The following is a 24952-nucleotide window of genomic DNA, read 5'->3' on the forward strand; positions in this document are numbered from 1 at the left end:
CTAAAGGGATTTTTCATATGTTAAAGATTTATAGGATCCTGGAGATCTGGCTATTGTCAAGCTAAGGTTGCTTTTTGCCTCTAGCAAAGTATTAACATTAAGGCCCTTGTGAGCTCCTTGAGAAATGTCATACTCTACCTATTTCAGGTAACGAGTCAGTGGGCTGCAAGTTGTAAGAAAACGTAATACTATCTACATTTCTTTTGCCTTTGTTCTCATCACACCATCTTCGATCCTTCTGATGTCACTCTTCTCCAAAAGACTTTGGTCTCTTATTCGACCCCAGTAGCCACTACAGTGACCCTCTTGGAAAGGATTTCAACTGATTTTCAAGAGAATTCAACTCAAAAGTACCTGTCCATGACTGCTCAGGCACTACTCCCTTTCTGCCCTAGGGCCTCCTTGTTGATGGTTAGGAAGAAGATACTATGGGATCTGGTTAGTGCCCGTGTAAGTGTGACTGGGAAATGAGGAGGTAATACCCTGTAGTTAGCTCTGGGGCCACTCATTAGGCAAGAATACCAGACCACCCAAAGTGCTGGCCAAGAATGAGGGAATCTAAAATGGGTAGTGAAGGGGGCAGAAGATGAGGTGAATGTAAATTATGGCCTTCTTGTGCTATGAGCTATAGACACAGGAACTGAAGTTGGTTTCACTAATTTTCTTGCTAGAAGTCCCCTGCTTTGCTGGATTGCACTCTGTAACAAAGTAGTTGCACATACACTTTAGCTTCTCTCTGCTTTCTGGGGAAACTGGTTAAGATGTTGGTTTTTGAAAACTGGTCATTGGTCATGTATATAAATGAAAATCTGTGGAGGTGCACATTAGACTATGGGAAGGATTTTTGTCCTCTTTAGGCCCATGAAGAGAATCCTCGTTGCTCACCCACTAGTAGATCACAGTGTATCATCCTCTGAGACTCACTGATTCATAGGATTTTATCAAGGATCATGTTACGGTGCTTGTGAGTTGGAATTCTTCCAGTAATTTACATAATTTAGTTTTCTTTTTTTAAAAACAACTTTTAAGGCATTTGTTTTAAAGATTTATTTATTCATCTTAGAGAGTGAGTACCTGCATGGGTGGGGCAAGGGGCAGAGGGAGAGGGAGAGAATCTCAAGCAGACTCTGAACTGAGCATGGAACACAACTCAGGGTTTGATCTCTTGACCCTGAGATCATGTCCTGAACCTAAATCAAGAGGTGGCTACTTAACTGACTGAGCCCCCCAGATGCCCCTATAATTTAGTTTTCTAACAATATTAGTTGATGACAAGTATTAGAAAAGTACTGCTGAACTATAAAATTCTCAGTAGAAATTTTGAGAGCTCTGGGGCAGCAGTTTTACTGCTGGTATTTTTTTGGGAGGGGTGCAAGTTACCATGTTGAAGCTGGGAATGATTCGGCAGCCCGGGTGGCTCAGCGGTTTAGCACCGCCTTCAGCCTGAGGGTGGTCCTGGAGACCCGGGATCGAGTCCCACGTTGGGCTCCCTGCATGGAGCCTGCTTCTCCCTCTGCCTGTGTCTCTGCTTCTCCCTCTGCCTGTATCTCTCGCTCTCTCTCTGTGTCTCTCATGAATAAATAAATAAAATCTTAAAAAAAAAAAAAGATGAAGCTGGGAATGACAGTAGATTGGAACAGCAGGGTTGAAAGCCTAGATTGGGCTAGTTAAGGAAAGACTATGGGAAAAGTTTTCAATTAGCAATAATCGCCTCGGATAAACCTCACTGGCTATGACACTGCCACTATGCAAAGCTTAAGGAAAGACTATGAATGAAGTTTACAGGAATGATCAGAATGAAGGAATCACAGAAACCTGAGTGGCAACATAACAGATGCTCTGACATATGAGACCAGTGGTCAGAGGCCAGGAAGCAGGCTGGGGTTAGAATTCAGGAGAAGACAAAGCCATAAGCTGAGCTGATGTATTTGTTCAAAATCAGGGTAGCAGTAAAGGCACCTGGTGAAGACACCTGGAAATTAAGACAAGATCTCCTTCAGATAGCCAATCTTATATATGCTTTCTGGGTCTTTCTAGACTTCAGGGAGTTTAGTGGCCTAAGGTCTGAGGTTTAAAGACTGATGAAGGACAACAATTCCCTACAACAGGCAAATTGAGAATTTTAAAGAAAAGGAACTTTAGCTTCTAGAAAAATGTTAGTGACTATTAGTAGATTCCTATAAAAGAGAGAGCAATGTAGAATCAGCACAGGCCATATTTCTTCTGAGTTTTTCTTCCCTTTTCTTTGGAGCCTTTGGCTTTTATTTCCAGCTTGTTCTTTGAGGTGCAGACATACCTTTGAGGGCACAATGTGGACCCGAGCAATTGCTCAGCATTTAGTTAGCTGAGAAGAACTAATTTAAAATAAGATTGATAAAGATCTACTTTCTCCTTGGTTTATGTTAAACTGTCCTCCATCTGCTGGTGGTGACTCCTATTGCTAGTAAGAAACTTTCCAGAATAAATGGGAAGCATGCAATTGTTTTAGGAGATAGACTGATTTTCTGTAGTATGTCAATTACTATTTCTTGTCAGAAGCAAAAAGCATGGAAATACTTAGATCTTAAGAGAGAGTAGAACTGAGATGGCTGGGTGGCTCAGAGGTTGAGGGCCTGGCTTAGGCTCAGGTCCTGATCCCGGATCTGGGGATCGAGTCCCTGCTCCTTCTGAGGAGCCCGCTTCTCCCTCTATCTGTGTCTCTGCTTCTCTCTCTGTATCTCTCATGAATAAATAATAAAATATAAAAAATAAGAGCGAGGACAGGACTTTCTTTTCTTGTATATTCTTATCTCCTTCAATTGTTAAGAGTTGCTAATTAATGTCCCCATATGATAGATGTGGAAAGTGAAGCTCTAAGAGTTAGGCAATTTTCAGAGTAAGTACAGATGTCATGCCAGCTCTGTCAGGCTCCAAAGCCCAAGCTCTGTCACTAAAATGCCCTTCAATTATTTTCATCTATCCACAAATGACAAGAGAATCTTTATGGAGTTTTCTTTTTGAGAATTCCACTCTTTTGTCACCATTCTTGTGTACTTGATTTAGAAGTTCAGGAAATACTGAAAAATTCAAATGAGGCAGTATCCGTGAAATTGTTAAAAATTATTTAGTACTGTCTATTCAAATATTGGTTGTATTGAGACAGATAAAAGGACAAAGCCCCTCAAAAATTAATTTGGTTTTAACACAAAGTCCCATTGTAAAGTGCAAAGATTAGCTACAGAAATGTATATAGAGCGAGACATTCATTAGAATAGGAAAAAGAAGAGGAGCTCTATGCTCAACTTAGGGAAAGAATCATGAAGTCTTGGCTAGCAGAGACCTTTAAGACTGGGGGACTCTTTCATTGCTGCAACTTAAACTCTTGGAAATTTAATCGAAAACAACAAGCACTATGATTCATGGAAGCTACCACAGAAAAATTACCTAGATGGAAAGACCTAACCAACCTCTAGGGCTTCCTTAGCAAATCCAGTCCTACGTTGGTATTAGAAATATCCTAGTTAAAAGTGTATTCGGATACTTTTGGTCACATTCTTTCTGATTCATAAATATTATTGGTCTGCAAGTATGTTATAGTTAGGTCTGTCTACAGTAAGAATGAGTTATATTGGAGGTTTTCTAATTGAGAGATTGGACATTAAAATAGTTAGGCAGCTGAATTTTAATGAAGTTAGGAATAATATAACAGATGCTTCATTAATTACCATATTAAATATTCTCTTTTCCATATCTGTAAGAATAACATTGGCCTCTATTTTTAAAGATTTTATTTATTTATTTGAGAGAGAGAGAGAGAGAGCATGAGCAGGGGGAGAGGGAGAAGCAGGGAGCCTGATGCGGGGCTCTATCCCAGGATCCTGGGATCATGACCTGAGCCGAAGGCAAGATGTTTAACTGGCTGAGCCACCCATGCACTTAAACTTCTGTTTTTAACATAGAGCCCGTTCCATGGCTTAGTTACACCATGCATCAAATCATGCCTTCAGCTACCTTTAGCTGTATGTAAAAATACTTAGTATTACATATATCAGCTATAAGAAATATGGAACTGTTTATATTTATTATTGGAGATATTTCAGTTCTAATTATGGAATTATTTTCTCCAGAAAATGTTGATAAATATTTTGTGGGATAACTTTTTAAAAAACAGTCATATAGGAAACACGGCATAGCATACATAAGGGTTGTCTTATTAGAAAGTTATTTAGGGAGTTTTCTTTTAAAAAAACTCCCAGAAGGGAGACACCTGAAATTGCTTGTAGCACACACGAGTAAGCAAAAGTTTCTAAGAAATTCTAAGTGAAAAGCTAAGGGATAAGTTATTCATGCTTGGTAATTTTTCTGTAGGTAAGTTTTCTTTTTCAAAAATTGTAACATTCAAGAATATTATTAGGATTTACTTATTTACTTCTGTTTTATTTTTTCTTTACAAATCCAAAGATTTTTCACTAGTACCTGTCATGACATAGGTCAAAATATTCTCAAAAAGTCAATTTCAAATGACATTATTGATTTTTTTTTTACCATATGAAAAGACGGCATTTCCTGCAAATTTTCACAAGGTGAATTAAATCTATGATCTAATTTTGAAACGTCTGTAGGAAACATTCTCAGAAGACTGGTAACTTTCATTAAATGATACTGTATTTAATATAAATACTGTACAGAAATACCTCAATTGATGGGAAATTTTGGTAATGTGCTGTTTTGCTTAATTACTTTTAAAATTTAGGATTTACTGTTTCATTTTCAATTCTTACTGAAAATCTTTTAAAAATGTATTCATGACCTTTACTGTCATGGGAAGTACAAAAAGTATATTAATCTTTGGCCACTGTGAATTTCCAGTGTCTGATATTGATTTTTTTGAATGTCAATAATCATTGTACGGTCAAAGATTAGGATGAATGTATATAACTTCAGCACATAACTAGGAATTTATTATTGGAATAAAGCCTTGGTGTAAACTTCCTTTCTCAATATAGGCCTCTTTTTCTTTCTTTCTCAAAATAGAGCTCTAGCAGTGATTTGGGATTGGAAATTGTTTAATCAGGGGCTCTAGATAGTTAGATGTTTGTTGAAATAGGATTTTACTGTATTATGACTAGATTTTGATGAGCGTAGAAGTAAATTGTTGAGGTTTACTCCATATCCTGGTAGTGATTTACTCAACATAGTATAGCTCATGATTGGTGAAAAGATAGGAGGAAGTAAACTGGATGAAGAGATGAGCCTTGAGTGGGGGTAGACTGTTTAGCATCCAAGCGCTGTCACAACCTCTGACTTGATTTTAGAAATAGAAGTTTAAATATGGTGGGACTGCTACAACTAGGAAATCTAACCAAATGGATGGATGGTGGCTGATTGGTTCTGGAAGACTTTTGTATAGTGGCACTTGTGAGTGAAGGGGAAGGAAGACTAGGAGACAATAGGGCCTATAGGTATTAGCTGGATTTAGTATATAGTCCCAGTGCTAAAAGGGACTGGGAAAGTAAATAGGGTCACCAGGTGCAACTGTACAATAGAAAAACAAGGGAGAGACTTCCTATCAACACGGTAAAAGGAGATGGCAGTGAAAGTCTCTTCCTTTTGCTTTTAGTTATGGAAATATTGGAAAATATGTACATTTTTAAAAGTAAATAACCAAGCTTTAAAGAAAGAATGTCAAAATCCCTGGTAACAGAAATGAAGAAGGAATATGAAGTCAGATTTGTATGAAGATGAAGCCATGGAGGCTCACAGGAGTTTCACAATTGGACAGAGATTTGAGAATTGGAACTAGAGTCCAGTTCAGAGTCAAGAGATGAGGCCCCAGACTCATGTGAGATAGACACCGGGACAGTCCCCTGCATCATCATGAGTCTTGAAGGGCTGTCCCTAGTATCAAGTGGGACGACCAAGATTCTGACCTCTGGGGGCAGGCCTGAGATGGGTTGAGTAAAGAAATCTGCAAGGGATTAGAAGCCTAACTTGACACCAACAGGTGTGAGTCCTGAATTCACACCCCTCCTGGCATGCAGGAATTCCAAATTAAGAAAGTCACAATAATATTGGTATTAGAACTCACGAACCTCTCAGGTGTTTGGAAGAAACAGGAATGGAACAGTTCTGAAAGGACCATCCCACAAAACAGAGCACATGGGAATTAAAAAAAAAAAAAAAAAAAAACTGAAGAAAGAAAGGAAAATAGAATCCCATGAGGGAGAGACAACAGCTGCAATAATCAGGAGAATTGCACACCAAGAATTGAAGCTTATAGAACAATCTGAAAGCCACAATAAAAAAGCTTAAAGAGATAGAATAAAAACCATAATAAAAAATAAACAAATTTCTATGGAAAAAGAAAATCCATAATCATAAAGCACAAATAGCAAGTAAAATGAAAACTCAACAAATGTTAAATAGCATATTAGGCCCAGCCAAAGAGAGGATTAGTGAAGTGGGAGTTATTCTGGAAAAAATAAATTAGAACAGCATAGAAAGGTAAAGAGATGTGAAAAAAATTATGAAGAGAGATAGATTAAGAAGGACCAGCATAGGAATTCCAGAAAAATAAAATTGAGATAATAAGAAGGAGATTGAGGACGCCTGGATGGCCCAGTTGGTTAAGTGTCAGCCTTTGACTCAGATCATGATCTGGGGTCTTGGGATCGAGCCTCACATTGATATTCCTGCTCACTGGGAAGCCTGCTTCTCCCTCTCCTCCTTGCTTGAGCTCTCTCTTGCTATCTCGGTGTCTCTTTTTTTGTGGCCTTTTGTTTTTGTTTTTTTTTGTTGTTGTTGTTTTAAAGATTTTATTTATTTATTCATGAGAGACACTGGTAGAGGGAGAAGCAGGCTCCATGCAGGAGGCCTGATGTGGGACTTGATCGCTGGACTCCAGGATCATGCCCTAGGCCGAAGGCAGGCACCACCAAACTCTTGAGCCACCCAGGCATCCCCCTCTGTCTCTCGCTCAAATAAATGAATAAAATTTAAAAAAAAGAAAAAGAAAGAGGTTGTATGGTTGCCAATTTTCTAGACCTGAAGCAAGATAGAAGTCCTCAATTTGACAGACTATAGCAACATCCGAGTGAGATAAATCGAAACAAATCCAAATCTAAGCTCATCAAAAACAAACACAAAAATCTTGAAAGCTATCTGATAGAAATGGAAGAAACCTAAAAGAAATGACAAATTAGACTGAAAACAGTTAGACTTAAAAATTAGATTCAGGAAACTATGGAATGCATCTTTTTAAAATTTTATTTATTTATTTATTTTGAGAGAGAGAGAGAGAGAGAGAGCGCACACCCTAGTTGGGGAGGGGCAGAGGGAGAGGGAGAGAAAATCTCAAGCAGACTCCATGCTGAGCTCGGAGCCCATACAAGCTAGATCTCATGACCCTGAGATCACGACCTAAGCTGAAATCAGGAGTCGAGTGCTTAACCAACTGAGCCACCCAGGTGCCCCTGGAATGCATTTTTAAATGTTAAAGTTAAAGGGGGTGACAAGTATTTCTTTACTGCTTGGTTCTGGGCTCATCCCTGTGACTTTCTATAGCCAATAGAATGAAGTGGAAATGACAGCGTGCTAGTTTCCAACGTAAGCCTCAATAGTGAGTTTCTTCTGTGCTGGTGCCATCACCTTGGGAAAGAATATGCCTGGGCCTCCCCATTGGTCCCAGGAATAGGATGAGAGACACAAAGAACAGGGCCAACCCGAACAGCAGGAAGGGGATAAACTGACCTGCATATCCAATCCATGAGAATAAATCATTGTTTTTTCTGTTCTTGAGTTTTATGGATGGATTATTGGATTATTTTTGTATTAAGGATATAACAAATTGACACAAACTTAGTGGTTTAAAACAACACAAATTCATTCTCTTACCATTCTGGAGTTCTAAGATGAGTCCTACAGGGCTAAAGTCAAAGGTTGGCAGGGCTGTTTTTTTGGGTAGCTCTAGGGGGAGAACTCATTTCCTTGACTGTCCAGCTTCTGGAGGCCACCCATATTCCATGGCTCATGAACCCCTCCTCAATTCACTCCAGTCTTTTGCTGTGTTGTCACATCTCCTACTTCTGTAGTCAAATCTTTTTCTGTTTTCTATAAGGACACTTGTGATTACATTCAGGGTCTACTTGGATAATCCAGGATAATCCTCTCATTTCAAGAACCTTAACTTAAATCTGCAAAGTCCCTTTTGCAGTGTAAGTTAACATTTATAAGTTTTTAAGAATTAGGATGTGGATACCTTAGGAAGTGGGCATTATTCAGCAGACCACAATTGTTATATAGGGTTTTATTTTTGATTTTTATTTATTAAAAAAAAAAACAACCCTAACATTTCCAAAAGAACCAAAGTTCAAGAGACTTACTAGGCAGAGATCAATGCTACAAGAACTACTAAAGGATATAGTTAATAGATGGCATTGGATAGTGATTAAACATATGGATATTTTAGACAGATTGCCTTGGTTCAAATTCAAGTTCTGCCACTTCTACCTTAAGCAAATTACTTACCCCTTTGTGACCTCTATGACTCAGTTTCCTCATATGTAAAATGGGAGTAATCATAGAAGTATCTACTTCATAGATTTCTTATGAGGATTAAATGAATTAATGTTAGTAAAGTGCTTCCAACATTGTAAGTCTCACAGTAAATGCTATACAACCATGTGTTAAATAACAAAATTAAAAGCAACAACTCAGGATGCCTAGGTGGCTCTGTTATTTGGGCATATGACTTGGTTTAGGCTCAGGTTATGATTTTGGGGTCCTGAGATCAAGCCCCGAGTTGGGTTCTGCACTCAGTGTGGAGTCTGCTTGTCTCTTTCCCTTTGCTTCTCTTCCTGCTCTATCTCTTACAAGTAAGTAAAATCTTTAAAAAGAGAGAATCATTTCACTCCCAACCTGGTAGTAAAATTTAAAATCCTGACAACAGCAAGTGCTGGAGCTACTGTGGGGAAATGGGAGTAGTTGCATAAATGGTTAATAATTTCCAAGGCAGGTTGGTAACATCTAATTAAGTTGAAGATAGGCTTTCTACTACGCAGCAATTTTGATATATACCCAGGCAACCCTCTGTCAAACTTGCACATGGAGACATGAGACACGTGAGGATGGTTATCACGTTTTATAATAGTGTTTATTTTTTTTTAAATTTTATTTATTTATTTATTTATTTATTTATTTATTTATTTATTTATTTATTTATGATAGAGAGAGAGAGAGGCAGAGACACAGGCAGAGGGAGAAGCAGGCTCCATGCACCGGGAGCCCGACGTGGGATTTGATCCCAGGTCTCCAGGATCACGCCCTGGGCCAAAGGCAGACGCCAAAACGCTGCGCCACCCAGGGATCCCCTATAATAGTGTTTATGACAGGGACTCTGTCAGAGGTCAGGTTCCTCAGGAGCAGAGTCTGAGACAGTGATGACGGTGTCTCCATTTATTGTGAGTGTGCTCTTCAGGAGAAACCTGTAAGGGGTGAGGGAAGCAGGGGCAGGCTGGAGAAATGTTAGGTGAAGATATAGTCACAGATGAAGTCTTCATGGTTAGATCCACGAGAGCCTCTGCGACATAAGTTACATTGAGCAGTTTCTCCCTTGAGGTAATGGGGTCATTTTGTATTCTGTGCCTGTCATATCTGGGATTTGTATAGAAGGTGGGGTAATGTTACCTCCAGTGTAAGGTAACTTCTCTCAGCTGAGAGATTTTTGAATAGAGGAGCAGCTTGCAAGCCATGAGCAACCAACACTTTAGAGCAGCTAGAGGTAGATACACTGCCCAGGGAAGAGGAATCTGAGTGGGGCACTTCAACTTCCTTGAAAAATGCAATACCTGGGGTGCCTGGGTGGCTCAGTCAGTTAAGCATCTGCTTTCAGCTGAGATCATGATGCTAGGATCCTGGAATCAAGCTCCATGTTGGGGGTCCCTCCTCAGTGGGTAGTCTGTTTCTCCCTCTCCCTCTGCCTGCTGCTCCCCCTGCTTGTGTGCTCTCTCTCTCTCTGTCAAATAAATAAATAAGTAAGTAAGTAAATAAATAAATAAAAACTTTTAAAAATGCAATACCTAATGCTCATCAAAAGGAGAATGGATATGGAGTGCCTGGGGTGGCTCAGTCGGTTAAGTTTCTGAGTCTTGATCTTAGCTCTGGTCTTGATCTCAGGGTTGTGAATTCAAGCCCCATGCTAGGCTCCAAGCTGGGTATGGAGCCTACCAAGAAATTAAAGAAAAAAAAAAAAAAAAACAGAAAGGGAGAATGGAGAAAAAAAATAAGACATATACATACAGTGGAATTCTGTATTATGAATCAACAAGATTTACATGTATTACATGGATAAATAGTGAAAGCATGATGTTGAATGAAAAAATCAAATTGAAGAATGGTACCTGTAAGAAATATCAGTATGCATATCAATGACACATCCAAAGTATCGGTGTTATTATGTTTGTATAGTATGTAGTGAAGATATCAAATTGTGTATTCACACTGACTTTGTTAGGATGATTACCTTTCAGAATGGAAGAATAGGAATGGATTAAGAGGGCTACAAACAGGCTTCAGGTATTTCTGTAATGTTTTATTGAATATGGTATAAAGTCAATATTAACATTTCATTAAGTCATGAATTGGATACATTTAAAAATATCATTCTCTTTTATTTCCTGTATACTTGAAATATTTTACCTAAAAGAAAGAGAAGAAAATTCAAGAAAGAGAAATATCTGGGCTATACCAATTTGGAAGGGCATTGGGTGGGTGTAACTGAAATCCTTATAAACACAACTCTGGCTCCTGGCACCCAAGTTGTCTATCAAGAAGACTGTGGTATCTAGAAGTTACATGTAGGCCTCTAATCATCTCTGGGCTCTGAAAACACTGAATCAGGAACTAGAAACGCCCATACTTAAACGACAAATCAATGGATCAACTTCAGGGAGTTGAATGAGAGAAAAAAGAGGAAATGATAATGAGACAGCGGTGTAATGAATACAAATGTTGGGTGAATATTCACTGAGTCCTTAGTATGTATCAAGTGATATGCTAGGCTGGGAGCCAATGATGGTTGGCACTGCTTCTACCTTAAGGGACCTGAGTCAAGTGGAAATCTTTTTTACAATTTTATTTATTTATTAATAATTAATTAATTAATTAATTAAATTTTTGAGGGGGGAGCGAGAGAGACAGCACATGAGCAGTGGGTAGGGGCAGAGGGAGGAGAGAGAGGGAGAGAGAGAGAGAGAGAGAATCTTAAGCAAATTCTACCCTCAGCTCAGCACAAAGCCTAACGTGGGGCTCTATCTCACAACAGTGAGATCATGACCTGAGCCGAAACCAAGAGTTGGATGCCTGACGAACTGAGCCACCCAGGTGCCGCAAGTGAAATCTTACGTAGGGGGAGAGTCCAGACTCAGAGGCATCTTTCCATTAGAGGCCAACAAATACATTTGTGGCAAGAATCCTTTGTTTCTGAATCAAAAATCTCTAAATGATTTCTGTGTAACTCGAGTCCTCCAAGATGTTCTGTGAGAAAGTAGATTGATGGTCAAAACATTTAGGAAATGCTGTATGCCATATTCCCTTCTTGGAGATACATAAGGCAATTAATTAGCATGTACAATTATCAAGATGGGTTATAGAAAAGAAATGTATAAAGAAACTGCATCTCTCCAAATTATTTAACACCCAAATGAATTTTTGGCAGGGGGAGAGTAATGCCTGTAACACTCCTATAGTATTTTGTGAAGTTCATTTTGGTCCTCTGTATTTATGTTATTATTTTCCTAATATTTTTGAAATATTTCTGAAAGCTTTATTAAAAAAATTTTTAAACCAAACCTTCATTCCAGTGTTTTTATTTGTTTAAACTCTAATTTGTGCTTAAAATATCAACCAGAGGTTTAGTACAGCTATTTTGTTTGACTTTTACAGACAATTAACACCATGAAATGTTTTGCAAGTTGTTTTAGGTCTTCAAAATACAGTAAGGCAGAGCGTTTATGATGGGCATATAGACCATTGTACTTTTTGCAATTTGATTTTATGGTACCTCCTTTAAATGTCTAGCGTAATGCTCAGTCTTCAGTCTTTGGAACAAACATATCAATAGCCTTAAATCAAACTACCATGCGAAAATTTATTACTGTGTCACAACCATGTGCAGCTATCCACTTAATTGCATCCTATAAAATGAACCAGGAGGTGTAAGTTTACAAACATAACATCTGAGGTGGTGGTAAAATTAGAGCTAAATAACATGTGCAGTTTAAATTCTCAGTATAAAGTCATGAAAGGCTATAATTTTAATATACTGCTGACAAGGGGCAACTGAGGATTAATGTGCATTCCCAATAAATACGTTCAGTATTAGGAGATATACTAAAGCTTCAATGTTATATATAATGCACACACAAACATATTTTTTGCATCTTTTGCTAGATCTCGGAAATATTCAACTATAGTGTATCTTCTGAGTTTAAGGAAGTAATACAAACATTTCACTCCATAGAGTAATTCTTGGCACAAAGTGGTTGCTCCATAATTGTGACTGTTTATTTACTATGTGGTTAGTTTCTTTTGCTTGATTAATCTAACCTTCGTTCAGAAATTACAATAGAATTGATTAAATGTGAGATATGATTTCCATTTGATGAAATGTATTATTTATTTTTTACTTGCACAATTATCTGTTTTCAGTAAGCTCTCAAGTTAGTGAAAATTTCTCTTGTATGCTTATAACCATGAGGCTGCCACTTAGAAGCTAGGTGACTTTGGACAAGTTATTTAACCTTTCAATGTCTCCATTTCTTTGTCTCTAAAACAGGGGTGCTAATAAGATTGTTATGAATATTAAGTTGATTTAAGATATGTGAAGTGTTGAAAATACATGAAAGTATATGGCCTAAAGAAGCATACTGTAGAATATTAGCTATTATTATTATTATTTGGAGTGTACACCAGAGATACTGTAAATTATTAGTAATACACCATTTCTTTCACCAAAATCTATAATTATGGTTAAGCAGGCTCAGATCTATTAGCCTAACTGAATAAAACAAATAATTTGGGTTCCATCTTATTCATAGTTGCTTACTTGATTCTTTTTTATTTATTATTATTCTTTTTTTAAAGATTTATTTATTTATTTATGATAGACAGAGAGAGAGAGAGAGATTGAGATTGAGAGAGGCAGAGACACAGGAGGAGGGAGAAGCAGGCTCCATGCCGGGAGCCTGACGTGGGACTCGATCCCGGGGCTCCAGGATCGTGCCCTGGGCCAAAGGCAGGCGCCAAACTGCTGAGCCGCCCAGGGATCCCCACTTGATTCTTTTTTATATGAAAATTTACATAAAGAATTTGAGTAGGTGTTTAAGTTTGGAAAAGAGAGGAAGGCTAATGTTGGATAGGGAACCTTGAAGATTCTCCTGTTCTTTGGTGTGCCTTAAGGTTTGTATATTACCTTTTGGTCAGTGTCAAGAGTGTAAGAGCTCACCAGCTTAGCACCTAACCTTCCCTCATCTACCTCTTTTTATGTTTTAGCTTTGTTTCTATCTCTCTTTAACAGCTATTCCCAAATTCTTTATCCCTCATTGACAGGTAGACCAGTAGGCAGAATCAACAAGCCTTAGGAGGCTTGGTGTGGGCTCGATAAATGGTATGTTATGGTCCAGAATAGAATGGGGGGACAAATCTGCCTTCTTTTTATCCTCCCATTTAAACTTCTGAATTTATCAAAATGTTTCTTCATATATTTTCTAGGGATATATATATGTAACTTTATATTTTCAAGGCCATGCTCTTAGGAGAAAAGACAGAGAAGTTATACAGGAATTTTGCTCACGAAACTTTAAAAGAAATTTAATGAAGTGAGACTATTGCTCAAAAAAGTTGAGCAATGAGTAGAAATAGGGATGGCTGTTTTTAAAAGTTTGGAAAAACTAGATTAGGAAATCAGTTGTAATGTATAAAAATATAAAAACTATAAAAATATTTCTTACACATATTAGGGAACATGCTCTTTAAGTGGACAAAGAAAACTGTAGGTAAATTCTTATAATAATTTGTATTCGGATGTAGTATGCATCAATTTGTGTTTCTCCAGTCTAAAATGCATTAATATATGAACTTCAGGCTACTATTGAAGACACACAGTAAGAGTGTAGGGCATAGTCTGGAATGAGAATTAGAAGGATTGAAAAGATAATATGCTCTAATCCTTGAGTTTTCTTTCCAGCTTATATTCTAAACCTACAGAGAAAAGAATAGGGCGGGAGGTATACATATGAGGTGGAAAATCAGGCTAGGATTTGGAGGACCTGGTCCTAAACTATAAAATAAAATGTATTAGGATAGTTAGCTCTTCAGCATTTCACTAAACTAAGTAATTATAATGATATGAGTTACCAGTTTTGAGGAGAGAGCATGAAGAGGTTACTGAATGTATATATGTGTGCATGTGCCTACACACAGACACATACACATACACAGATACTCAATATTAGAGACGTATTTTGCATATAAGGAGGAGAATCTGTATTAGCAAGAAGGTAAGTCATGGAAAAATATACTTTACAACAATTTTTAAGGTGTTACGCTGTCAGCACAAGAAATACTAACCCAGATTATTATTTTATTCTTATAACCAAGCAGCTGACATGAATACAAAGTCCCATTCAAGGTCATTGGAAACTTTGAATTTGGATTGGCTCCAAGAGGACATTGAATAACACAATAATTGTCCCCCTGAGTGCCAGCAGTTTAGTAAGATTCACAACGGGTAAATATTTTTTACAAAATTCAACTTACTATTTCTTACCATTGGTCTATTCCAACATTTACTTTTTATAAATTAAAACAGCAGCTACAAAAAAAGACATGGTACAGAGGACATAAGCATGAGTTTGCTTTTTAAAACCCTTGAGAAGCTAATTTCCATGCTCAAGATAATGTTTCAAAGAGATTTCTTTTCAACGTGTTTTCTTAGGAGGGCAAGATTTCAAAGAGGAAAATTAGCAAAGCAAGGTAACTGTGATACTGCCATCTGGAGTTTTCAATTAGCATTTCTGACTAATAGTTTGGTGAAATGACTCACAAATATTTCCAGAGTTGAGAAATAATCTTGTAGCACTTTCTGTTCTTATTTTAAGGACATCAAGGCATTTAAATAATAGTTTGCACAGCTTAGTCGAAGGCAGTGGGAGCATTCTGGGTTTACTATCATGCTTACTTGTAAAGCATGATACATACTGCTTGCATGTAAAATAATGCATTTAGAAATGGTAAGGGAAATGATTGGCCCCAAACTCTTGTAATTCAATGATTAAAGTTGTGTAAAAATAGACATACTAGTCTAAGACATGATTTAAAACATATTATTGGATATTAATTTTTAAACATCAAAATCTGTTGACATGAGCAAAATGAAAACCTTAGAAGCATAGAGTGTGGAACTGGGAAGGTCTTTAGAGATCGTTTCCAATCGCCTCATTTTACAGGAGAGAAATATGAGGACCAGGAAAATGAAGTGACTTTCTTGAGGTCACATCAAAAGTCAATAGCAGAGCTAAGATGGCATTCAAATCTCCTAACTTTCCAGCTATGCTCATTCACTGAGAGTGTTTCAAAGAGTGTTTACAACCTTTAGTCACAGTTTATCTTTTAACTCCATATTCACTACTATTTTTGTGACTGCAAAAATAGCCTAGAGTGTTATAATTTGCTTCAGGTCAAATACATAATAAGAAAAAAGGCAAAGCTTTCACTAGTCCAATATCTCATATGTAGCTCTTTATTAGGTGTATGCGTGTGTGTGTGTGTGTGTGTGCGTGCGTGAACAATCCCCTATCCACTGTTTCCAAATCCAGAAAGCTCTGAAAACCAAAAGCTTTTCATATTTGGGACTAACTCCATTGTTGGCAAAATCTGATGTGAACTGATGCATGGCTATTTGTAGACTTCATATATACGAGCAAGTGTGATTCTTCACGTATTTCACTTTAGAAACAGTCATATGTTTGATCAGAGAGTGCTGCCCTAAGCTCTGGAAATGATACATAACACAGGCTTGACATAATGTATTATATTTTCAAACCCTGAATCATTCTGAATTTTGGCTCTATGGGTTTTAGATAAGTGATTATGGATCTTCAATTTGTCCATAATGTGATTTCATTACATTAGTTTACATAGTTTTGGCTTATAACCAGGCAATTTAGATCAGCCTTTATACATATGATTCCCTTATGAACAAAAGAGAATCAAATGAGATAAGCAGAGTGCTATCTATGTGGGAGTTAATATATAAAATAAGGAGCTCAGTTTCATCAATATTATTTGTGGTCAGGAAGCCCAGGGTGAATCTGGTATTCAGTTGAGGCAGATTCTTCATCCCACATTTCTGATAAAACTTTTTGTCTTTGTCCTCCCCCTTTTTTATAACCTTTATTTTATAGCCTTTTAAAAAATATATGTTTCTTTATTCCAAGCTGCATCAAATGGGGAATATATATGGAAATAGATACCCCACGTCTCACAGTAACTCTGTGTTCTGTTATCTACTCAGTAAGGAAGTTGAAGACTAATCGGACTAATCTGTCAAATAATGTTTACTATAAAGTTTGGGGTATGTATGCGAAATAGCTTAGAATGTAAATGAGCTTGACTATACCTATGATACCGTCTTCCTGTAGATTATAACCCTTATATTTAACCAAAGTCTAGGTAGGCTTAGTGTCCTGATAATCTGTGCTCAGCCTAAATAACATCCACTGCAGAGTGTATGGCACTGGATTTCGTTCCATCTGCAGTTTGACCAACAGGCAGATGGAAAGGAAGGGGCAGTCATTAGGGCAAACTCACAACAGGGCCAGCCCTTTCCTTGTTTGCAGGAAACTTCACCAATTGAAAATTCTGACCTGTTATACACTGTTAGGATAAACACACGCACCCACACATACACATGCTCACACACACACACACTGACGTAGATTTTTTTTTCAAGTCCCTATTCAGGATCCTAAAAGTAAATTTGATAGATGAAAGTCAGGCTTTTTGGTAAGCATTGCTTCCACCATAATTTCAAATGTGTTCCTAGAGGCATAGATTCTATTTCTAGACTATCTTAAGTTAAATGTAAGACATTTGCTTATTTCAATGCATGCAGATCTCCATGAAGGAGGGCATCCCCTCTTTCTATAAACAGTCCCTATAATATGGTAGTTGTTTAGTATTTAAAAGGACATATATGACATAATCCAACCCTTTCTTTTCACCCCTGGGTCAAACAGGAAGAGAATATAATAGTATCTAATGGAAAGATACAGGACCAGGCGTCTGGTCCTTCCAGCTGTACTCTGACTGGCTGTGTGACTCCAGACAAAGCATTTGCCTCTCTGGGCCCCAGTCTCCTCTTCTATGAAATGAGAGGACCATACACCCTGTTCTATGTTATGATTCTATGAGAAGTGATCAGCAATAGATGCATAGTCTCTTTTGGATCTTCACCAAGAGGAGACCCCCCCCCCCCCGCCATACCCCGTAGAAAATTTCTTCCAAACATGGGGCAACTTTTCTCTGCCTGGGGAGAAATTTTTAAGCATGGGGCTCTGAAATGGCTAGAGGGGAAGGAAGAGGCTACTGATGAGCCCAGTTCAAGAGTTCCCTCCTCACTACGTGCATGTCATAGAGCCTTATGACTACTGAATGATACAGGGGGAGTGGCATGTCATAGTGGCTGAGCCTGTGATGCGGACTGACTGACACGTTGGCTGACTAGATCCTGTAGTTTGAAGAGCCAATGAAAGTAGCTTTGCTGATGCTGAGGGCTGGAGGGTAGCAAGCAGTGTGGATACTGTCTCCTTTGTGGGAGGTGCTGAGCAAGGAACCAGGTAAAAGTGGACCTTTTGCAGGAATAAGATCATAAGCTTTGTATAAGCTATGGGTGGAAAAATCAACTCCAAATAATTATTAGAAGAGAACAAATCAGTTTAAGGAACCACCCATTTTATGGATTTCAGAGGATATAAGGGATATCTGTTAGGTAGTCAGTAGAGATGGACTATTTGATTGATTTATTTACTATAACCATGGTGTTGAGTGTTTACCAAGTTCTATTGCCAGACACTCTAGAAAGTACTTCATATCCACTAGGTCTTCTAATAATCCTTATAACCATATGAAATAGAAACTATTATTTCCATTGTACAGATAAAGAGGCTGAGATTTAGGAGGCTCAGATAATGCCCAATGTCACACAGCTAATAAATGAGGGAATCTGAGATTTAAACCTAGATAATGTACTTCTGCTGTACTGCCTTCCTCTTCCTTGCATTCAGAATATTAGAGACAGGCTGTGGCGTCTATTCCTTTCTCCTCTCTTTCTCATTTTAATCAATTCTCTCTTGTCTCTCTGTCTCTCCCTTTCCTTCTCCCTTTTCTTGTTCCCTAACAGCATCATTATATAGAGGGTTGACTGTGCTCCTGCAGGGTGGCAACCTGTCAAATTTATTGGAGAAGAGAATCACAGAAAGTCTTCTTTCCTGGCCATTATTTATTTATTTATTTTAGAGGGAGAGTGTGAGTGCAGGGAGAAGCAAAGGGAAAGGGAGAGAAATCCTCAAGCAGATTCCTTGCTGAGCGTGGACCCCAATGAACCCTGAGATCATGACCTGAGCTGAAACCAAGAGACAGATGTCCAATTGACAGAGCCACCCAGAGGCCCCTTTCCTGAGCGTTCTTAATGATCATTTCTACATATTCCTCAATAAAATTGAGATGCAAAAAGATTGCTGAAGTATAATAATAGAAAGTTCATCCTCCATAAACTCACCTTCACTGCACTCTATTCTTCATCATTATCATCCAAAAGATTTTAAGAGCTGTAGACCAAGACTAGCTATAATCACAAGAAGTAAAATATTTTAAGTATTTTACATGCTCCTGCTCCCCAGAGGCAAAATTGAGATTTATACTGTAATTCATATAAATAAGAATATGCAATGAGTTATTTTTTTTCCTTTTCATCTTGGGAGAAAGAAAATAACTAACAAAGCCATAAAAAGCTACTGTTTTCCTTCTATTATGGAGACTCTACTCTCTCTGCTGGCTTTCAAGATAAGGTAGCTTTGCGTTCCCATCTTGCCTGGAGAGAAAGAATATTCTTTTGAGATAACTGCTATGAGCTGTCTACCTTCATAATTGTGTTTGGGTTAATTCTAGGCATACCTACTAGTGGTGAAGGATGCTATGCCTCCCTGTGGCATCAGTCTGTTAAAGTGGCTGAAACATTAGGCCAGACATCTGAGCTCACAGCTGATGCTCAGAAAAGAGAGATCCACAGCCTCAAGGCTTGTCCATGGTGGTAGCAGTTCTTTTTTTTTATTTTTTTGGTGGTAGCAGTTCTATCTCTTGTGTGCTTCATGGCTACAGGTACTGGTTCTCGTCTTTCCTAGGTATTGTGGTTCTTCAGGGCGCTGAGGGAAAGCTCTTAACTTCCTCTGCTCCCAGTTCTTTAGATTTTATTTCAGAGCCACTTCTTTGGGAAATAAGCCTGATTTAGGAAGGCAAGACTGCTTAGTCTGGCTTTGTTTTCATCACAAACCCCAAACTATCATTCCCATCTGACTTCCTGACTTAGCTCTGGCCAGCTCATTGGGCTAGGCTTCGCTCCATCTCCAAAGTAACTTTATTTAAGGATCTGTTGCCTTTTCCTCTCTCTGGGACTTGGTTGAAGTCTTCTGGTCTTCCACAGCCTACTTCAGTAATTTTGAATCTTAGGAGAAGGGATTGAGCACTAAACATTTCTTTCCAGAATGCCCTGCTCTCAGACCTTGGTTCCTTTCGTGTCCGCCTCAGTACGCTCACTTCTTTTTGAGTACCAGAGCATGCACAGGCGGGAACCAAGACCCATACCCCTCATGCCAGTTTCTCTATACACCTAAACGGGAATATATTCTATACACTATACTTACTAGCCAGGTTGGATGCAGCTCTAGCTCAATGCCAGGCCTCTTCTTGAGGCTTATAGGAATCCCTCCCCACTGCCCAGCCACTGTCCCAAGAACAGCAGCAGCCAGGTAAGTGGCCTACTTGCTGCAGTGTTCCCATGTTCTTCCATTTTTATCTGGGCCTTGTTAGAGCAGACCCCTTTCCACCAAGATCTTAGGATAGAGAAGTTATGGCATGGGGTATGAACTAGCTTGCTCAGCATTCAATCACAGTCACCTCCTGTCTTGCCTTTCTGTGCAATGGGTGTTGGAAAACTAAGTACTCAATCTTCCTAGTCATCTGGTCAGAGGTGACCGTGGTACACAATTTTGGCCAAAGAGATACAGTAAAAGCTAGAAAGGACTTTATTTATTGAATGAAAAAACCAAGGCCATAAGAAAAAAAAAGGTTTTGGATTTCTTCATTTTCAAACCTGTCTGGAATATGGACATACTGCAGTCTCTTAAAGGGAGGGAGCGAGGGAGGGAGGAAGTGATTGAAGAGGCTAAGGATGGGAGAGCAAAAAGATAAAAGGATTCTGGATACTTGATGATATAGTACATTTGCCCTCAGCTTCCTACTTCAGTGCTTCTTACTAGAAGAAAAACTATTTAAAATAAAACTATTTAAAATACTATAGTAAGATTTTTTGTTATATGGGGCCAAATGCTTTCCTGACTGATAAAATGGTGATGTCAGGACAAGTGTGTGTCTGCTTGGTTGCTTCCATTTACTTTCTTTCTCATTTCCCTTTCCATATGTCATAGGGTTCTAAATTTAGGGTTTTTCTTCTATCTTGTGGTGATATTCTGAATTATTGTGCAGCAGGTTTCACTTTTCTCCTATCCCATGGGGGGCAGAGTATACTTCCCTTAGCCATTGGTATACGGCTTTACAATGTGACATGCTTTTGCCATGGAATAGTAGTGGATACAACATGGGCAGAAGCTTTTGAAATGTTTGTGCTGTGTGGTTGGCCTCTTGCATTCTGACAATGCGCCACAGGAAGAATGTGCTGTAGCTAGGTGCTGCTTCATTAGCCTGGGCCTCTGAATAAACAGACATGAGCAAACTTGAATGAACCTTCAACCTAGAGCCCAGCCCAGCTGGACCTCAGGCTGAAGCACAGTCACCTAGCTGAGCCCAGGCTACATTAGCTGAACCACAGTTGACCTACGGACTCCAAGAAGATGAGAGTAAGTTCTTATTGTTGTAAGCCACTGAGATTTGAGGTGGTTTGTTATTCAGTATTAATGACGTCATGTAGGAGGGGCTACTCTAAGGACATATCCTAAACACTCTTCCTTTGGCTTAATGAATCTGAAGGATTTTAAGGAATTTTTAGGAATGGGAATTTAAATAATTAAAAAAAAAAGTTTCACTCTCTGCCATGTTTGGCTTTAATATTCTGGCCTTACTTGGAACTGAAAAAATTTAGTTTGGTAGTCAATAGCTAAGCATTGGTTCTTTCTCCCTCTTCATTTCTGTAAATAATCCAAATCACCTCCAAGGGAAATGGATGCCTTTGGCCTTTCAAGGAGAAGGTCAAATAAAATAAAATGTAAAATAAAGAAGCTTATATGTATATTTCAGAGAAAATGTAAATTACGATTTGTATTTATTGTTGCTGGTTCTTGCTTCTGTTTTTTATCTCTTCCATGGTACCAGTGAGAAGTCTCATATAAGCTGTGGTCTGCAGACCAAATATGGTTGTCTGATTTTGTATGGCCTGTGACCTAATAATGATTTTTATAGATGAATATTTGCAATTGATTTGATGATAGAACACTCTAACTTTTATTCCCCAATTGAGTGAATTATCCCACTAGAAGAGAATTTCACTTTTTTAAAATTAGAAAAGCCTTATTATTATTATTATTATTATCATTATTATTATTTGCGAGAGCAAATAGGGAGGGACAAAGGGAGAGGGAAAGAGAAGACTTTTAAGCAGCCTTCACGCCCAGCACGGAGCTTCATCTCACGACCCTGAGATCATGACCTGAGTTGAAATCAAGAGTTGGACCCTTAACTGACTGAACCACCCAGGTGCCCCAAGAATTTCACTCTTATTAGTACACCTGTATTACAAAAAAAATTGTACTCAATTATTATCATCACTATACTTTAAATATTGCCAATAAAAATTTGTGGTAATAAGATTTTTTCCCAGTATAAGTATCATCATGCTATCCCTTATTTTACTTCTTGTCTCACAAAGGCTAAAATAATAACTATGTGGCCCTTTCCAGAAAAAGTCTGCCAACCCCTATACTAAAGTATGAGGCTACCAATTACTATGCTAAGAGATACCTCTGCTATGCATGGGCTAAAGAGGCAGATTCTAGGGTGAGCAGTGGGTAAGTTCCTCCTCTTTCTGTCATTGACAAAGGACAGCCTCTGTTCTCAGAACACTTTTAGAGAAAAATCAATGCCATGCAGTTTTCATAAATCTCAATGCTTTTTTCTATTCTTATAAAAGCTTTTTTCTGGAAAACCTAAACAGGACTGTATGGACATTCATTGGATTGGTGCTCACAGTGTGGTGCTAAGGAAGTAAATGTGTGCCAAGCTAAATCATAGTTAGAAATAAATTTTGATCACCGAGTTGGGTTTGATTCCTACGTCTTAAGTAGAAATAGTTTAAAAAGCACCTAAATTATATTAAGCCAGAATTAAGTTCTTTTACTTATATTTCTCATCATCTCCACATATAGCTTTAGGTAATCTCTTTAGTGGTGTGATTTTTTCTAATCACAGTTCATATTTTATCACTTTCTCTGTGGTAATCACTAGGTGTGTTCAACATTAATTTTTCCTTAATTACTTTTATTTCCTTTTAGTGAAAAAGGAAAAACACATTTTAATGAAATGTGTTTTGTTTCCAGTTTTTCACATTGTACATTGACCCATTGAAATTTACATTGTTCTTTGTTGTGATGAAAAGAAATTTAAAAAACAATTTAAAAAAATATCATTACAGTTATTTCATGGTTGATAATTCTGTGGGGTGGTTGTACTGATTTGTTACATGCAGAATCATGGAATTACTTCACATGCTAGTTTTTAAGTTTTTAATAAATATTTTTTAAAGCTATATTTATTTTCTTGTTGAGACCTTCAAAAGTTACTTGATTTATACTTTATTCTTCCTTTTTATTATTTTCTTTCTTGGTATCTATTTGATAATAATAATAGTACTTAGCATAATAATATTTTGGTTACTCTAGATGTACCCGGTGCTCGAAGGTACACTGGGAACTCTACCAAAGATGCAGAGAAATCTGCTAGCTGGGGAGTCTGGGGATGAAGTTGGGTAGCCTGCCCTGACATTTCCCAAGGGCCTCCCAAGGGTTCTGTGCTCTCCACCTACAGACTGCAGATTTGATCTTAAGGGAAGAATTGATTTAAGTCCTATATCTACATTTTTATGATTGTCTCTTTAAAGGCTTATTACCTTAGTAATACCTCCCATATGCCACTGTTTTTCAGAGCCAGCACTCCATGCTTATATTCCATAATCAAATTTTCCCTTTTAGATGCTTGTCATTTTTCATGGACTTCTCAAGCTTTCTACATTAGGGAAAGATTATGCATGTACAGGAGCTAAGCACAGAGCCTGACACCTGATAAGTGTTCAGTAGATGGTAGCTGTTGTCGTAATTTGATTTTATGTGGCTTAAAACCCCTATGCATTTTCATGAAAATTCATTAAGATTATTTTTACATTCAAATTCAGAAATTTGATTATAAGACTGAAGGTCTGCAGTTGGTAAAATTCTGTATTTCTCAAGACACCTAACTGCAGAATGCACGAATATCACTCATTCTAAGCATTTAAGAGAATTATTCTGATCATTGTTTTATAAATCCTTTGTAGAAATATTCTTGCCTAGATCTGGTCTCTAATAAAAATAGGTTATTTTCAGAAAACTAGTTGAATAGAATACCTATTTCTTGGTCTCAGTGGGTAGCTGAAGTGTTACTGTGTATTTATGCTATGTGGGTAAGTATTATTTTTAGAGGATCTCTCTGGTGTTTCTGAAGACTGCATAGGAAGGTTCAGAAAAAGGCTCATGCTTTTTCTGCATGAGAGATCTTTTTCCGAATGTTTGCCTGCTATTGTGAAGTCCCCACTGGAATCCCAGGAACCCTGGATCTCAATTTACTTTTGTAACTACAAGTGTGCATGACCTTTCATCAAAGCTCTGGAATGTGACTATGATTTAAAAAATATTATAATTAAATTAAATCAAATCACCATGAAAAAATATACCCTAATTAACACAACTATTCTACTAATAGATCTACAAGATTAAATAATTACTTAGTTTTGAGGAGATTCAATGCTAACCTCATTATTAATTTTTATCCTTATGGTATCAAAACAACTCCACTAATCAATCCCAAAGAATACTTCATAAATTCATTTATTTTGGTAAATAGTTGCCTCTCCTACTCGTCTTATAAGTGAAGTGTGGTTGGTGTGAGTCCAGGTATACCTCGCATGTAGCCAGGGCAGGCTCCAGGAAGGCCCTTTTCAACAAGGTCGTCTTATCTTAGTCCAAAAGAAAGCGATTTCTTTACCAATAGAACAGTTTACATGTAGATTAAAAATATATATATATATCACATGGCCATAAACACCATCAGGAAAGCTGTATTGGAAACTCCCTTTGAGATAAAATTTTCATTAGTCAAGCAGAAGGTCCTCTTGCTCTTTTTGGCCAGTAGTTATTGACTGTTTGTTGCAAAGATGAGTGAGTGGCTTGGCAATTACTTCTGCCACATTAGTGCTTGCGAAGTAGCTCAACTTCCATAGATTTCATGAATTTCTCAAGCTGTATTGCCGCTGGGAGCCAGTTCGTTCATTGAGGCAACCCGGTCATTGTCTATTCATATAACAAGTATTTATTTGAAATTTACTCTGTGTCAAGCCCCATGGTAGAGTTTGGGACGATCACAATAAATTAGACGTAAT

At 37.8% G+C, this 24952-nt stretch overlaps 1 long non-coding RNA gene and 1 pseudogene across 13 annotated transcripts in view; one reads left to right on the forward strand and one right to left on the reverse strand.

Annotated features, from left to right (window-relative positions):
* Positions 1–1676: 1676 nt before the first annotated feature.
* On the reverse strand, positions 1677–1756 carry LOC144289251 (U4 spliceosomal RNA; annotated as a pseudogene).
* A 15991-nt stretch (positions 1757–17747) lies between these two features.
* LOC144288530 (uncharacterized) overlaps positions 17748–24952 on the forward strand; it is a 344649-nt gene continuing 337444 nt past the window's right edge. For 12 of the 13 annotated variants that reach the window (XR_013356393.1, XR_013356399.1, XR_013356394.1 and 9 more), the window contains exon 1: positions 17748–17873. This is a non-coding gene — a long non-coding RNA (uncharacterized LOC144288530). Of the gene's footprint in view, positions 17874–21065; positions 21168–24952 lie in introns of all 13 variants that reach the window. The other variant, XR_013356397.1, reaches the window with a different exon arrangement.

This window comes from Canis aureus, chromosome 18 (assembly GCF_053574225.1).
Source record: "Canis aureus isolate CA01 chromosome 18, VMU_Caureus_v.1.0, whole genome shotgun sequence".
In the NCBI taxonomy this organism is placed as follows: domain Eukaryota; kingdom Metazoa; phylum Chordata; class Mammalia; order Carnivora; family Canidae; genus Canis; species Canis aureus.